Source organism: Sus scrofa, chromosome 14 (assembly GCF_000003025.6).
Source record: "Sus scrofa isolate TJ Tabasco breed Duroc chromosome 14, Sscrofa11.1, whole genome shotgun sequence".
NCBI classification, from domain to species: domain Eukaryota; kingdom Metazoa; phylum Chordata; class Mammalia; order Artiodactyla; family Suidae; genus Sus; species Sus scrofa.
The window spans coordinates 99,281,452-99,295,723 of record NC_010456.5 but is presented as its reverse complement, the minus strand read 5'-3'; the positions used below and the strand labels follow the sequence as shown (position 1 = coordinate 99,295,723).

The window sequence follows — 14,272 nt, the reverse complement described above, 5'->3', positions numbered from 1 at the left end:
GACAGATGAAAGCAAAAGTAAATTTCTAGCTGGAGACGTCACTGTCTTCTCTTCTGGGAATAGGGCAGTCAGTGTCAAAGCTCAGTGAATGTGTGTCCTTTGAATCAGCTGTTATTTATTGGTTTTTCTCTACCCTGAGTGAAGTCGAGGCTGCATCTGAGTCTGATTGGTTGGTGGCTACATCAGATTCACTGGTTCCCTGTTAGTTATTACCTTTGACCTGCTTGTCTCACTGATCCCCATAAGTTACAATGTTAACAGTTTCTTGTTTATATCAACAATTCTCATCTCCTCAACCAAACTTATTGTCAAGGTCAGAGTCATCCATTATTTCATAACCTGTGACCTTAAGTGGATGTGCCTCTTGATGCACTGGCTCCTTTTTTATGGCATAGCCTATGTCATGTTATATGTCACCTTGACCCTTTACCCCCTCCCACCTCCCACATCTACCAATATAGTACTTTACTTTTTTTTTTTTCTTCCCCACTCTTTAGTGCCACACCCGTAGCATATGGAGGTTCCTAGGCCAGTGGTTGCATCAGAGCTACAGCTGCCAGCCTACACCACAGCCACAGCAACGCAGGATCTGAGCTGTGTCTGCGACCTACACCACAGCTCACAGCAACACCCTGATCCTTAACCCACTGAGTGAGGCCAGGAATTGAACCCGAAACCTCATGGTTACTAGGCAGATTCTTTTCTGCTGCACCACAATGGAAACTCCCCAATAAATACTTTAACTGTACCCTGTGCCAACTATTTTATGTCTTTGGTCATTATACTATCATGAGAACATTAAACAAGTCCCACTTTCTAGATTAAAACACTGAGGTTCCAAGCGGCTAAATAACTGGCCTCTTGGTTCTCAGAGAGTAAATGGCAGATATGAGAACCAGCACTCAGTTGTCCTGCCCTGTACAGTGTGCAGTGAAGACAACGAACAATGTGCTTCCCCTCTTTTTTGAAGGCGGGTTTTCAAACTATCCCAATGTCTATAAAATTTTAACCTTCTGCTCTACTATTTTCACCATTATTTGCTGCTTTTTCCCATTTCATGGTTTCCTCTTTGGTTTATATCTATAATTACAGTGTTTAATTAGCATATTAAAATAAATTATTTTCTAATTTTACTGAGAGTATGTAATTGTTATGAGACACTTAAAACATGCCCTCTTTCTAACGTAGGCTCTGATGTCTTTACTGCTACATTCTTAATTGATTATGAGGCCAATATAGGAGATGAGTGGGCCTTGATATTTCTGATAAAATCTTGTCATGCTTGTGACATTTGCACCAGTACCCAGCTCCTTTTAAAATAGTTAGTAAAGGAGTTCCCATCGTGGCTCAGTGGTTAACAAATCCGACTAGGAACCATGAGGTTGCGGGTTTGACCCCTGCCCTTGCTCAGTGGGTTAAGGATCTGGCGTTGCCGTGAGCTGTGGTGTAGGTTGCAGACGCGGCTCGGATCCCGCGTTGCTGTGGCTCTGGTGTAGGCCGCTGGCTATGGCTCTGATTAGACCCCTGGCCTGGCTGCGGGAGTGGCTCTAGAAAAGGCAAAAAGACAATAAAATAAAATAAGTTAGTGAAGATGATATAGAAGAGGAATAGTGAGATTTTGCCTACAATCTTCTCATGTAGTTTACAAACTTGTTTCAGAGCTTGAATCTTTTAAAATGTAGAGCATCTATTCAAGTGCTTAGTTTTGGTTCAAGCGATCACTTTCAGTGTGTGTAACTGGAAAGTTACCCTTATGGATGTGAGTTTTAAGTTTAAGTGAGTTTAAGAATAAATAGTATCTATTGTTTTTTTTTCTAGTAGTGGATGACATGATTTGAAAAATCTGTGTATTTAGACTTATAAAGTATTTTTATTAAATTAGCAGATGTTGTAATATACTGGTAAATATTTTAAATCTTCACTAAAACCCTGGTAGGTTGGTGTGGCAACTTTCTTTGAAAGATGAATAAACTGAGGCTTATGACACCATGAAACTTGCCCAAGCTCCTGTAGTGAGGGAATGGTGGAGCCGGAACTTGAACTTAGATTTGTCTGATTTCATGGACTGTGCCTTAAATTAAGCTGCCCCACTGATTACACATCAGTGACATTTACATTGCGGACATGTCCAAGGATTTTTTTTTTTGTGCTTTTCATTAATACAAAGGCAGTCTTAAAACAAACAGTGAAATAAGCCTCATCCTCACAGAGGCAAAGGCTTCTAGATTGGCTTGGTGCAGTCCACTGATGGGGTTGCATCCAAACAGTGACAGTTCTCTTACGATGGACTGAGAACCGGGTTGTGTGCCCACCTGGCCATGTGTCCTTTCCCACACTGTGCCTACTATGCTGCCAGGAGCAATTAGGCTTGGCTCACTTGAGCAGTTGTGTGAGCAGCTGTTTCTTCCAAAGTGGTTGTGGCTGGAGTTTGGCTCCACAATCATACAGCTCTGGAGTTTGTATATGAGTCTTGAATTAATGAAATATACATACCTTATAACTCAGGATATACTGTATCCATAACTATAAGTAAAATTTCTTTTTGTTTTTAATACTTTTTTCCTGAGTTAAAATAGAAAATTTGTTAAGCATGGACAAATTTAAACAAAAAAATACAAACCACTCAGAGGTAGCCACTGATAATATTTTGGTGTGTCTGTTTCTGGTTTTTATTCTTAATGAATATGTATACCTTGTAAAAACTACAAAATTAGATTCATAATGTTCTAGATCTATTTTTACTCTTTTTTTTTTTCCTTTCTTTTTTTCTTTTTTGGCCATCCCACAGCATATGGAGTCCCCAGGCCAGGGGTCAGATCCAAGCTGCATTTGTGACCTATACTGCAGCTGTGGCAACACTGGATCCTTAATCCACTATGCCAGGCCAGGGATTGAACCTGCATCCTGGCACTGCAGAGATGCCACTGATCCTGTTGCATCATAGCAGGAACACTCATTTTTCCTCAGTATAGCTAGTATTTGCCCCATGTTTTTAAGTTTTCTTTTACAACGTGGTAAAAAGTGGCTACAAAGTATTCCACATGGGCAATAACATAAGTTAGTCCATTTTATTATTCAGTAGACCTAATCCTCATTTGGTTTAGTTAGTATTTCTCCAAGTTAGGCCACAGAGGTAGGACAGAAGTATTAAAATAAATGAACTCCATAATTGCCACAAGTTTTCATATATCTTGTAAAATAACTAATGATGGCTAAGAATATGATGACAAGGAGTTCCTTGGTGCCTCAGTGGGTTAAGAATCTAATTATGTCTAATGTAAAATATATGGTAAGTTATTATTGCTTTTTCAAATTGTGAAAAAAGGTGCAGTTTTGTGCTGCGCTACCACTGCTTAGTTTCTGATATCCTGCCTACTCTGGAGAAGAATATTTATGTTTATATATTTTTGTATAAGAAAATGCTATCTGGTAGCTCAGTGGGTTAAGGATCTGTCCTTAACCTGTCGCTGCTATGGCTCAAGTTGCCATTGTGGTATGGGTTCAATCCCTGGTCCTGGAATTTCTGCATGTCGAGGGAGCAAACCGCCATTAAAAAAAAAGAATATGATGACAAAACCCAGATCCCTTCCTTTGTCACATTATGCAATGAGCCTGACTTGGAAATTTCTCAGTTCAAATGCTGTATGAAGGGAGCATTGGAAATTCCCTTTGACTTGTAAATTTTGAAACCTCCTTTTTCTTTAATTGAGCTAACCCATCTATGACAGGTAACTTCAGTTTTTCCATGGTTAGAGGAAACATCTCAATTTTTTTGCAAATAGTTGGCCCTACTAGTTCCTTAATGTACCTAAGGCTTCAGGTACTAGTTAATTAAGCATCCCCCCAACCCTTCTTTTGACTGAATGTTTCACATGGTCTCCCTGAAACCCCAAGCCTTGTGAGTGATGCTTCTCTTGCAATCTCTTGAAGAGACCTTCACAGTGCAGTGCAAATGTGGCTTCTCCTGACCTGAGGAGTTCTGTGCTGATAGGGACCCAAGTTCCCAAATGCAGAAGGTGCCTAGAGCTGAGATGGGTGAACATTTCATAGAACCACTCTACGTAGAATAGGCTGGTATGAAGCTGGGACTATAATGTGTTGTTCCTTATTATTCTTCTCTTAAGGACATCACTGTTAAGTTAAATTATCATCATTATCATCATCAAAATCCTCACCAGGCCAGTATTTTTCAGACCTGGTTCCTTATTGCCCTTGTGATTCCAGTATACCTGGGGGTGGGTTCTAGGTGAGCAAAGAGGGCAAGCCCTTTGAGCTCCTTGTTGTCCCATCAGCTAACAGCTCTGCTTTTATTTGTTTTATGTATTGAACTTCCGTGAAGTTTTTCCTGCTGCTTAAGAAGTGAAGACTGAGAATCACTGGGCTATAGAACCTACAGGAGGAGGAAAAGAGAGGAAAAATAGATGTTCACACAGTATTACTTCCAGTTTTCATCATGCTTGTACTTCTTCTCAAGGGACATGGTCCCCCCTTGGGTTTGGTTCTTACTAGGGCCTCCAGTTGGAATTCCCATAGGCTTATCTGCTTTAAGGACAGCAATTTGATGGAGATGGCTCAGAAGTTCTAAGGTTAGGAGAGATGGAGTGATTGCTTTTATAAACACTGGTTGTAGAAAGTAACTTTAGTGATGGGTCAGTGAGTGGTGCTAAGTGTAACCTCTTAAAGGCCCTAGGAGACTGGTCTCTCTGATCTGGTTCATGTGGGTAGTAGTGGGCATTTTTGCTATCAGAGTGATATGTGTGAAACTGAGCCTGACAATCTGAAATTTTCATTATCTATTCCTAGATTTTTAAAAGCCTTTTGGATGGCTCTCCTAAGATTGATATTAATGAATCACGGAACTGACCCCTTCTGAATCAAGCACTTTAGCTGTGTTTATGCCATAGCTCAGTGGATTAAGTAAAGAATTTCCCAAAAGACTTTTTTTTTTTTTTTTTTTTTTTTTTTAAGGGCTGCACCCATGGCATATGGAAGTTCTCAGGCTAGGGATTCAATCGGAGCTATAGCTGCCAGCCTACACCGCAGCCACAGCAATGCCAGATCCGAGCTGAGCCTGCCACCTATACCACATCTCAGGGCAACCTTGGATCTTTAACCCACTGAGTGAGGGCAGGGGTTGAACTTGTGTCCTCTTGGACACCAGTCAGATTCATTACTGCTGAGCCATGATGGGAAATCCCAGAAAGACATTTGTAACCAAGGAAGACTAAGGAATATACAATGGCTAATCTACAGTTGGAGCTCAGAATTCTCAGTTAATAATTTAAAATATTAGTTGTTTATTTATAGGACAGTTGATGCCCCTATCAGGAGAGGGGTAAATTATACCCAGTTTTCAAATGTAATGGGACGCATTGGCGCCAGATAGCATTTGAGTTGCCTGCGTTCTGACTGCCACAGCTCATGGCCTGCTTTCTGTCGTAGTATAAGGCGATTCTTTCTGTGTTCTGTACAACCCATAGGATATGAATAAATGGTACTCCTGGAAGCATATAGTGCTCCAGTGTTGGGTATGTTAATTCACTGTCCATCCATCATTGAGCACCTCAACTTTGTTCCATGCACTGTTATTGATGCTAGACTGGGATAGTGAGCAACACAAACAAGATCCCTTCTCTCATGGTCTTAACAGTCCAGTGAGAGTGGGACAGGGTGGTTCAGGGAGACAAGATATAGAACTAGAGAAACAAGAACATTTCAGACATGGGTAAGTGCTACGAAGAAAAGAAAATAAGGTGACAGAGTGGTGGGAGAGACTATTTTATTTTATTTTAATTTTTTTGTCCTTTTAGGGCCTCACCTGTGGCATATGGAGGTTCTCAGGCTAGGGATTAAATTGGAGCTGTAGCTGCTGGCCACAGCCACAGGCACAGCAACACAGGTTCTGGGCCGTGTCTGCGACCTACACCACAGTGCACAGCAACGCCAGATCCTTAACCCCTAAGCAAGGCCAGGGATGGAACCTACATCCTCATGGATGCTAGTCAGATTCATTTCCACTGAGCCACGATGGGAACTCCTGGAGAGACTTTTTTTTTTTTTAATAATTTTTTATTACTGAATGAATTTATTACATTTATAGTTGTACAATGATCATCACAATACAGTTTTATAGTATTTCCATCCGAAACCCCCAGTATATCCTCCCACCCCCCAAACTGTCTCCTTTGGAAACCATAAGTTTTTCAAAGTCTGTGAGTCAGTATCTGTTCTGCAAAGAAGTTCATTGTGTCCTTTTTTCAGATTCCACATGTGATAGCATTTGATGTTGGTGTCTCATTGTCTGACTGACTTCACTTAGCATGATAATTTCTAGGTCTATCCATGCTGCTACAAATGCCGCTATTTTTCAGTGCATGTATCTTTTTCAATGAAAGTTTTGTCTGGATATATGCCCAGGAGTGAGATTGCTGGATCATATGGTACTTCTATATTTAGTTTTCTGAGGTAACTCCATACTGTTTTCTACAGTGGTTGTACCAGTTTACATTCCCATAAACGATGCATGAGAGCACCTTTTTCTCTACACCCTCTCCAGCATTTGTTATTTGTAGACTTCTTGATGATGACCATTCTGACTCGTGTGAGGTGGTACCTCCTTGTAGTTTTTGATTTGCATTTCTCTAATAATTAGAGATGTTCAGCATTTTTTCATGTGCCCGTTGGCTATCCATATGTCTTTGGAGAAGTGGTCTTCTGCCCATTTTTCAATTGAGTTGTTTGTTTGTTTGTTTGCTGTTGAGTTGTATGAGTTGCTTATATATTTTGGAGATTAAGGCCTTGTTGATTGCATCATTTGCAACTATTCTTTCCCATTCCATAGCTTGTCTTTTTTTTTTTTTTTTTTTTTTTAAATGGTTTCCTTTACTGTGCAAAAGCTTGTAAGTTTGATTAGGTCCCACTGGTTTATTTTTGTTTTTATTTCTGTTGCCTTGGGCATCTGACCTAAGAAAACATTTGTATGGTTGATGTCAGAGAATGTTTTGCCTCTGTTCTCTTCTAGGAGTTTGGTGGTATCTTGTCTTATGTTCAAGTCTTTAAGCCATTTTGAGTTTATTTTTGTGCATGGTGTGAGGGTGTATTCTATTTTTATTGATTTATATGCAGCTGTCCAGTTTTCCCAGCACTACTTGCTAAAGAGACTATCTTTCTCCCATTTTATGTTTTTGCCATAGGATGGTCTTTTTATTTAAATAGGCTTCCACTTGGTATCTCTGCCTCTGGTTCAGCTGATAGGTTAGTTTTTCTGATGCCACATCCATAATTTTATTCTCTTTTTCAGAGCCTTTAGGGATGACTGTCCCCCCATTTCAGGCTGAATACCAGACTCTTTCAGACCTTCTGAAATCTGCTTTCACCCCATCTTTCCAATACTATTACTCAGCATTTATCCCTATTTTACCCATTGCAGACCTTTGGCTCCATCCAGACGTTCTCTTCCCTTTTCTTCTGTACCTTTGCTCAAGCTGCTATTTGGAAAACTGGTATCTTTTCTTTTCTTTTGCTTTTTAGGGCTGCACCTGCAGCATATGGAAGTTTCCAGACTAGGGGTCGAATAGGAGCTACAGCTGCTGGCCTATGCCACAGCCACAGCAACTTGGGATCCGAGCCAGTGAGGGAGGCCAGGGATTGAACCCACCTACTCATGGATCCTAGTTGGAGTCATTAACAACTGAGCCATAAAGGGAACTTTCTCTTTTCTTTTTTATTTGTTTAAATCCTATAGATTTCAAATTTCAGTTGAAATAGATCAGCTCTCTTTCTGGCTGCTTTATAGATTTTGCCTTGTCTTTGGTATTCTGTGGTTTGTTTATATTTAAGTGGGGAGTTTTTTTTACTTTTTTCTTTTTTTTATAATTCCCGCAAGAGAGCCTTTGGTTTTCCAGCTAAAGATTAATGTTAGGAAAATTCTATCATTATTTATTAGAATAACCCCTCTTCCTCTTTCATTATATTTTCTTCACTGTGAAATTCTAGGAGACATATGTTAGACTTTTTCTCACTTCCCATTCCATGTCCTTCTTTCATATTTTTGTTATCTTTGTCTTTATGTTATTGTTCTGAGCTGTTTCTTTGCATTTGTCTTTTGGTTCACCAGTTCTTTTCTCAATTTATTTCTAGTCTATTTAAATTGTCCTTGATAGGAAAGGGATTTTTTTATACTTTCAAATTTCACTTTAATTTTTTTTTTAATCCTACTGCTTTATCCCCAGAGTTTAGACAAAGGTATGACACCTAGCACATAGGTACTCAATAAAGATTTGTAGGATGAGTTTTTAATTTTAAAATCTTTAACCATTATTTTTGGTCCTTTCTCAAGACAGCTTGGTAGACTTTTTAAATAAAATTTTGTTCCTTTTGAAAAATTTTTAATTGAGATACATTAGAAATTCTTATTTATGCTAATAATTCTCATATTTGAAGTCTTTCTAGATCTGGTTTCATTTGCCTGTTTCTTTTCTTTCTCTCCTTTTTTTTTTTTTTTGCTTTTTAGGGCCCACCTGCAGCATATGGAGGTTCCCAGGCTAGGGGGCCAGTTGGAGCTACCGCTGCTGACTTAAGCCACAGTCATAGCAACTTGGGATCCAAGCCACATCTGTGACCTACACCACAGCTCCCGGCAACACCATATCCTTAACCCACTGAGCGAGGCCAGGAATCAAACTCGCAACCTCACAGTTCCTAGTCAGATTCGTTTCCACTGCTCCATGATGGGAACTCCTCATTTGCCTGTTTCTATTGGTGCCCATTCATGGCATCTTATTTCCTTGTGTGTTTATGATTTATTTACTGTGGGCTTATATTCCTTGAAAGTTTTCTCTGCAAGTTCTTTATAGTTTAGATTAAGGATAAATTTTCAAGGGAGTATTTATATTTGCTTCTGCAGGTGTATGTAGGCACCATCAATCTGGACAATCTTTAAATTAAATTCCCTGCTTGAGCTTTCTTGAAGTGCACAGTATGAATTTAGACCACAAAACCACAGGAGTACTAGTTGTTGGCTATGAATTCTCAAGAGAGATTTTTCTGTCCAGACCACTGCCACACTTCAGCCCACCCTCCAAAATGGTGCTGGGGTTAAAAAGCAGTTTTTCTTCTCTTCTGGAGAAAAATTATTTCTCATCACCCATATCCTGAGAATATAGTTCTGTGAAGTTCCACTTTTATGCAGGGACCTGTTAAACCCACTATCTCGAGTGGTCCTAGTTTTATCTCCTCTCTTGCTCCATGTAATCATTACAGTGGAAGTTCAAGGGGACCACTCTGGTTCTGGGTTTGGTGCTTTCTTACTTCGTGGCTTTCCTGCTTTTATTGTCTCTGACTTTGTTGTCACCTCACTGGTGCATTTAAAAAGATGTTCTAGTTTCTTCTTCTTTAGTTATTTTTATTTGGGAGAGTAGTTTAAGGTATCTGTATTATGTTATTCTGCAGAAATGGAAGATTTGTTTTTGTTGCTTTGTTTCTATTGGGTGCTTCTAATGGATGAGATGAGAAGAGCTCAAAAATTATTAAAAATGTAGGTACAAGCCCAGCCTCACTTTTGATTTGAATGTCTGCTGTGTACAGTTGGATTAGGTCAGGAATAAGGTGGAAACTAATTACCTATAATGTGCTTTCTGAGTTGGCAGGGACCTTCATGTTTTTGACGCACTATTTGAGATGAAATTTATTTTTTCTCATTAATTTGATTAATTATCTAGTATTTTACTAATATCAGCTAAGTTAATGCTTATAAGTAAGATGTGATTCCTAAGTAACTCCCCCACTATAAGGGGGTTATTTGTTGTATTTTTTTTAGGTGATCTCTGCCACAGATCCACATGAGGATGTCCTGAGAGGCTTTGATGGATGTTGGTCCTTTTATTCAGTGTTATTTCATTTGATTCTGAAGTAGCAGACTATTATTTGAAAGCAAAAATACTTGCAATTAATAGAGTATGCCAGTGATACAAAAAAGAAGTCAGTCTCAAGAAGAAATTCTCAGTGTTATGATTTATATGTACAATGTAGAGATCTCTGGAACTGGGCTGACTCAGTACTGTTTGAGCACTAAATAGGAGTATAGCAAGAAGCTTTGCCATCTGAGAGAAGTCGGTAACAAGTACATGTGCCACTCAGTAACCTAAGTGACTCACACAGTCTGTCCTGAGCTTTAGTTTTCTTGATTTGAGATGCCTCAAATTGTTAGATTAATTTTGCAGAGGAGGACCTACTATCAGGAGTAACTCTGCTATGCTCCTTTTCTGGTCCGTCCATCAGTCTGCATTGCTATATTAGAACAGTTTCCTGGAAACAGCAATCTACTTGGCATGACTTGAACTAATGAATCTTATTATTACTATTTTTTTTTTTTTTTTTGAGCATGTAGTATGGTGGTAAGTATTGATGGCATTGGTAGAAAACTCAGATTAAGGTCATCAGGGTAAGGACAGTGATTGCCTGGAACAGCTATGTATTTTGAGATTATGGAAATGAGTAGTGTCTCTTAAATATTTGCCATGGAAGGAATCAGAAACATAACATGGTAAGAATGCCAGTTGGATTTAATAGCATGATTTGTCAGCTGCACACTTACATAAGACCATATTATGATTAGAAATTTTAAGATTAACATTTGAAGGTCTTAGAGATGTTTATTATGATTTTCTGAGTAGCTGTATTTGGAAGTTTTAATTTTATAAAATGTGTTAGCTTAACAGATCTTCATATTTAGTTATGAAAAAAATGGTTGTTTGTTTTTAAAACATTGTTATGTTTACTCTGAATTGGCATTGGTGCAAATAGTTTCTAAGGAGGAAAATGGTTTGCATCCCATGTTATAAATATTTTCAGGCTTTTAGACTATTTAATCCAAATCATCACTGTTTATATTTTTTGTTCAAAATTTGAGAACATAGACTTTTCCTAGTGTTTTCTTATCAGAGTTGTATTTTTCATCCAGTGAGTACCTTTCTGAAAATTGTATAACTGATATTTTTAATAAATTGAAAAAATTTAGGTTAACAAAGAAAGCTCACCAATTTTGGAAGAATTCTTAAAAAATCCTTAAGTAAAATGAAGAAACGTTTCTTGATGTAAGTCTTTTTTTGTGCAGATGTTTTTAATCGTGGGACACTCTAATAATTTTTTATATCACATTCAAAGATATATTGCATGTTTTTGCCTGTATATATTTGTAACTACCTGTATTAACTTGGGGGGAAAAAACCATAATAGAAACAAATATTATATAAGTAACAGTTCATTTATAGAATCTTTTTCTTCCAAAAATATTTGATGGAAAAATGTTAATTATTAATATAATGTAAAACATTAATGTAATGTAAAAATATTATTTATTAAAAATATTAATTAATTCAAACTTCCACACAGTCAGGAAAGAAATGGTTAATAAAAATATTTGAAGAAATGATTATTGTCCTGATATTCTCAATATTCTCTTGCTTTACTCTTCTGTCAAAGTGAGTAATCAAAAGTAAACTAAAACTTAGTTGTCTTTTTCAGTGATTGGGTCCTGTTTGGGTGAAGAACACATAAATAACATCTATTTATAATCTAGACTTTGTTTTCAAATTCACTCCCCTCTTAAACTTTGTTTTCTGTATAAAAATGTATAAATTTCTTAGTCTGTTCATGTAGAATATCTCAGAATGATATCCCTCCCATGAATTTATAGGAGTTATTTCTTTTTTCCTTCTTTAGCTACTTAATCGTTAGCTGTGTGGTGCCATTTCTGACATTATTTTTCTCACTATTTAAAAAAATATAACAGTTTCAGATAGGCTCGTCTCTAAAAATAATATCTTCTGTTTACTAAGTGCCTTTTATATCCCAAGGTCTTTTTTTTTTTTAAGTTATAGTCGATTTGCAATGTTGTGTCAGTTTCTGCTGTATGATAAAGTCTGTCATGGCCAAGGTCTTTATTTGCATGGTCTCTAGTGAGAACCCTAGAAGCCTGAAGAGACCTTCATGAGTTTCCTTCATGCAGCAAACTATTGGTGTTACCTTTATGTTCTAGGCCCTCCTTTAGATATTTTAGGTGGTGAGCAAGGGGGGGAAAAAAACCTAAACAAATCCCAAACCTGCACTGTGGAGCTTAAGGCCTACTTTGAAAAAGAGGATAAACTAGATAAGGTTTATCTGAAGAGGGTAAACTAGATAAGGTTTATTTTACTTATTGTAAAATACTGGCATGCTGGGAGATGATCAGGGTTCTGGCAAAAAATGAAGCAGAGAAGTGGGTGGGAGTGTGAGTATCAATGAGGGTGTGTGTGTGTGTGTGTGTGTGTGTTTGTGTGTGTGTGTATGTAATGTGTCCTCTGTTGCACCAAGTAGGGAGGGCATGGGAGGCCTTCGTGAGAAAGTAACATCTAAGTAAGGGCATGAAGGAGGAGAGGAAAGGAGTTTGTTCAATCTGGGGCAAGAACTTCCCACGCAAGGGGACAGTAATAAGCACAGGGGCCTGGAGACTTTATTTCAAATCCAGGAAACCAAAATTCACCCTGACTCAAGGCAATGCATTTCAAAAGCACTGAACGGCTCATTCAAATCCAGGTCTGTTAGAGTCAAAGCCGGTGCTCTCCTGCTCTGGGCAACTCTGAAAGGAAATTTTTATTCATCTTAGGAAGCTCTGCCCCTCCTAACAAAGTGTGTTATACCTCATTAACACTGAATACGTAACCACGCTACTGTCACACAAAAGTACTAGATAGTTTGGTAGGTAAAACAGATCAGTTTTCTCAGCTCAGTTAGTAGAAACTCAAGAGTAGAACCTCCTTCTTCAGATCTCTTAAGAGGGTTAAGAAAAACCTTTTAACCTATACCAGCTCTTCGCAATGCCAGATCCTTAACCCACTGAGCAAGGCCAGGGATCGTACCCCACATCCTCATGGATGCTAGTTGGATACGTTAACCACTGAGCCTCAGCGGTAGCTCCGGGGAGGGGATTTTTGACACCTGAGGTTGAAGGGTGGTGGAATATACCATGACAAAATATGTCACTTTGATAAAAGGTTTATCTTGAGCTGAAAAAACATGAAAAGTAACAAACAAAGAAAAATCCTCTCTCTTGTAAGTTCTAGGCTAGGAGTTGAATGGGAGCTGCAGCTGCAGGCCTATAGCACACCCACAGCAATGCCAGATCCCAGCCGCAATATGACCTACCTACAATGCAGGAGCCATAACTCATTGAGTGAGGCCAGGGATCAAATCTGCATCCTCAAGGATACTAGTTGGGTTCTTAACCCACTGAGCCATGAGGGAAGGGAACACACGAAGAAATATTATGTTTCCCCTCTTTACCAGGAAGGGCAGGGTGGTTCTTCGTCACCTGAGATGACCCTAGAGGACTCTAGACCCTAATCACCCAGAGATGGAACCAGAGGAATCCAACTCACACTGTTGGAAGCCCTTACCTGCCATTACTGCTCCCAATATATTGACCTTCCACAGTTTGCTTCCCAGAAACTCAAAGTCTTGTTGTGTAACTTTTCAAAAATGTACTGTTCTTTGTTAAAAGGCTGAATAAGGCCAATGTCCAACCACCCCTTTTAGTTCTGTTCTGTCTCTCTTGCTCCCAGGTGTCATGGAAATACATATGCTAATAAATGTTTTTTCTTGTTTTTTTTTTTTTTTTAAAAAAAACCTTTTAGTGAACTACTCTTTCTGCTTTTCCTTTTCTTTCTTTGAAATTTTTAATTATTTTGCTTTAAAAATCCCCCTGTTCTTGTTTATTTGTGAGATTTCGAAATGGTACACTCCGGATTATGCAGAAGCTGGCATAGGCGGCAGTTTAGAAGGGAGAGTATATGACAGTAGCAGAGATGAAGAACTTTTGCTCCATTCTGTTAAGAGACATTGCTTTTTTGTTTTTGTGTATGTGGAACCTGTGAAGAAGGCATTCACTAGGATCTCTGTGTCATTTTTAAGTCTGAATGATGAAAACATTACATTGGTAGCAGGTGAAGTGAAGGTACCACATGGGCTGTGAACCCAGAGACTTGCTGATGGGATGGGGGCATACCTAGTACCGAGCACTTTCCCCCCCTTGTCTTACATTCCCTCTAAGAGGGTTAGCAAATGACTGCCGTCGTTCTGCACTGGCCACCTGAATTTGGAGGTACTAGCTGTGATTCGGGTCCTTCTGTGCTACTTTTATTTCTTTGTTAGAATGAAGAAAACGATCCTTAAAATTCTTTTTTGGATAAAATATTTGTTAACCAATGTGCTGTTTATGGCATCGTGATTTCGACAT

At 38.6% G+C, this 14,272-nt stretch overlaps 1 protein-coding gene across 8 annotated transcripts in view; it reads left to right on the top strand.

Moving 5' to 3' along the window:
- SGMS1 (sphingomyelin synthase 1) overlaps nt 1-14,272 on the top strand; it is a 310,846-nt gene that overhangs the window by 162,388 nt on the left and 134,186 nt on the right. The window lies entirely within an intron of this gene.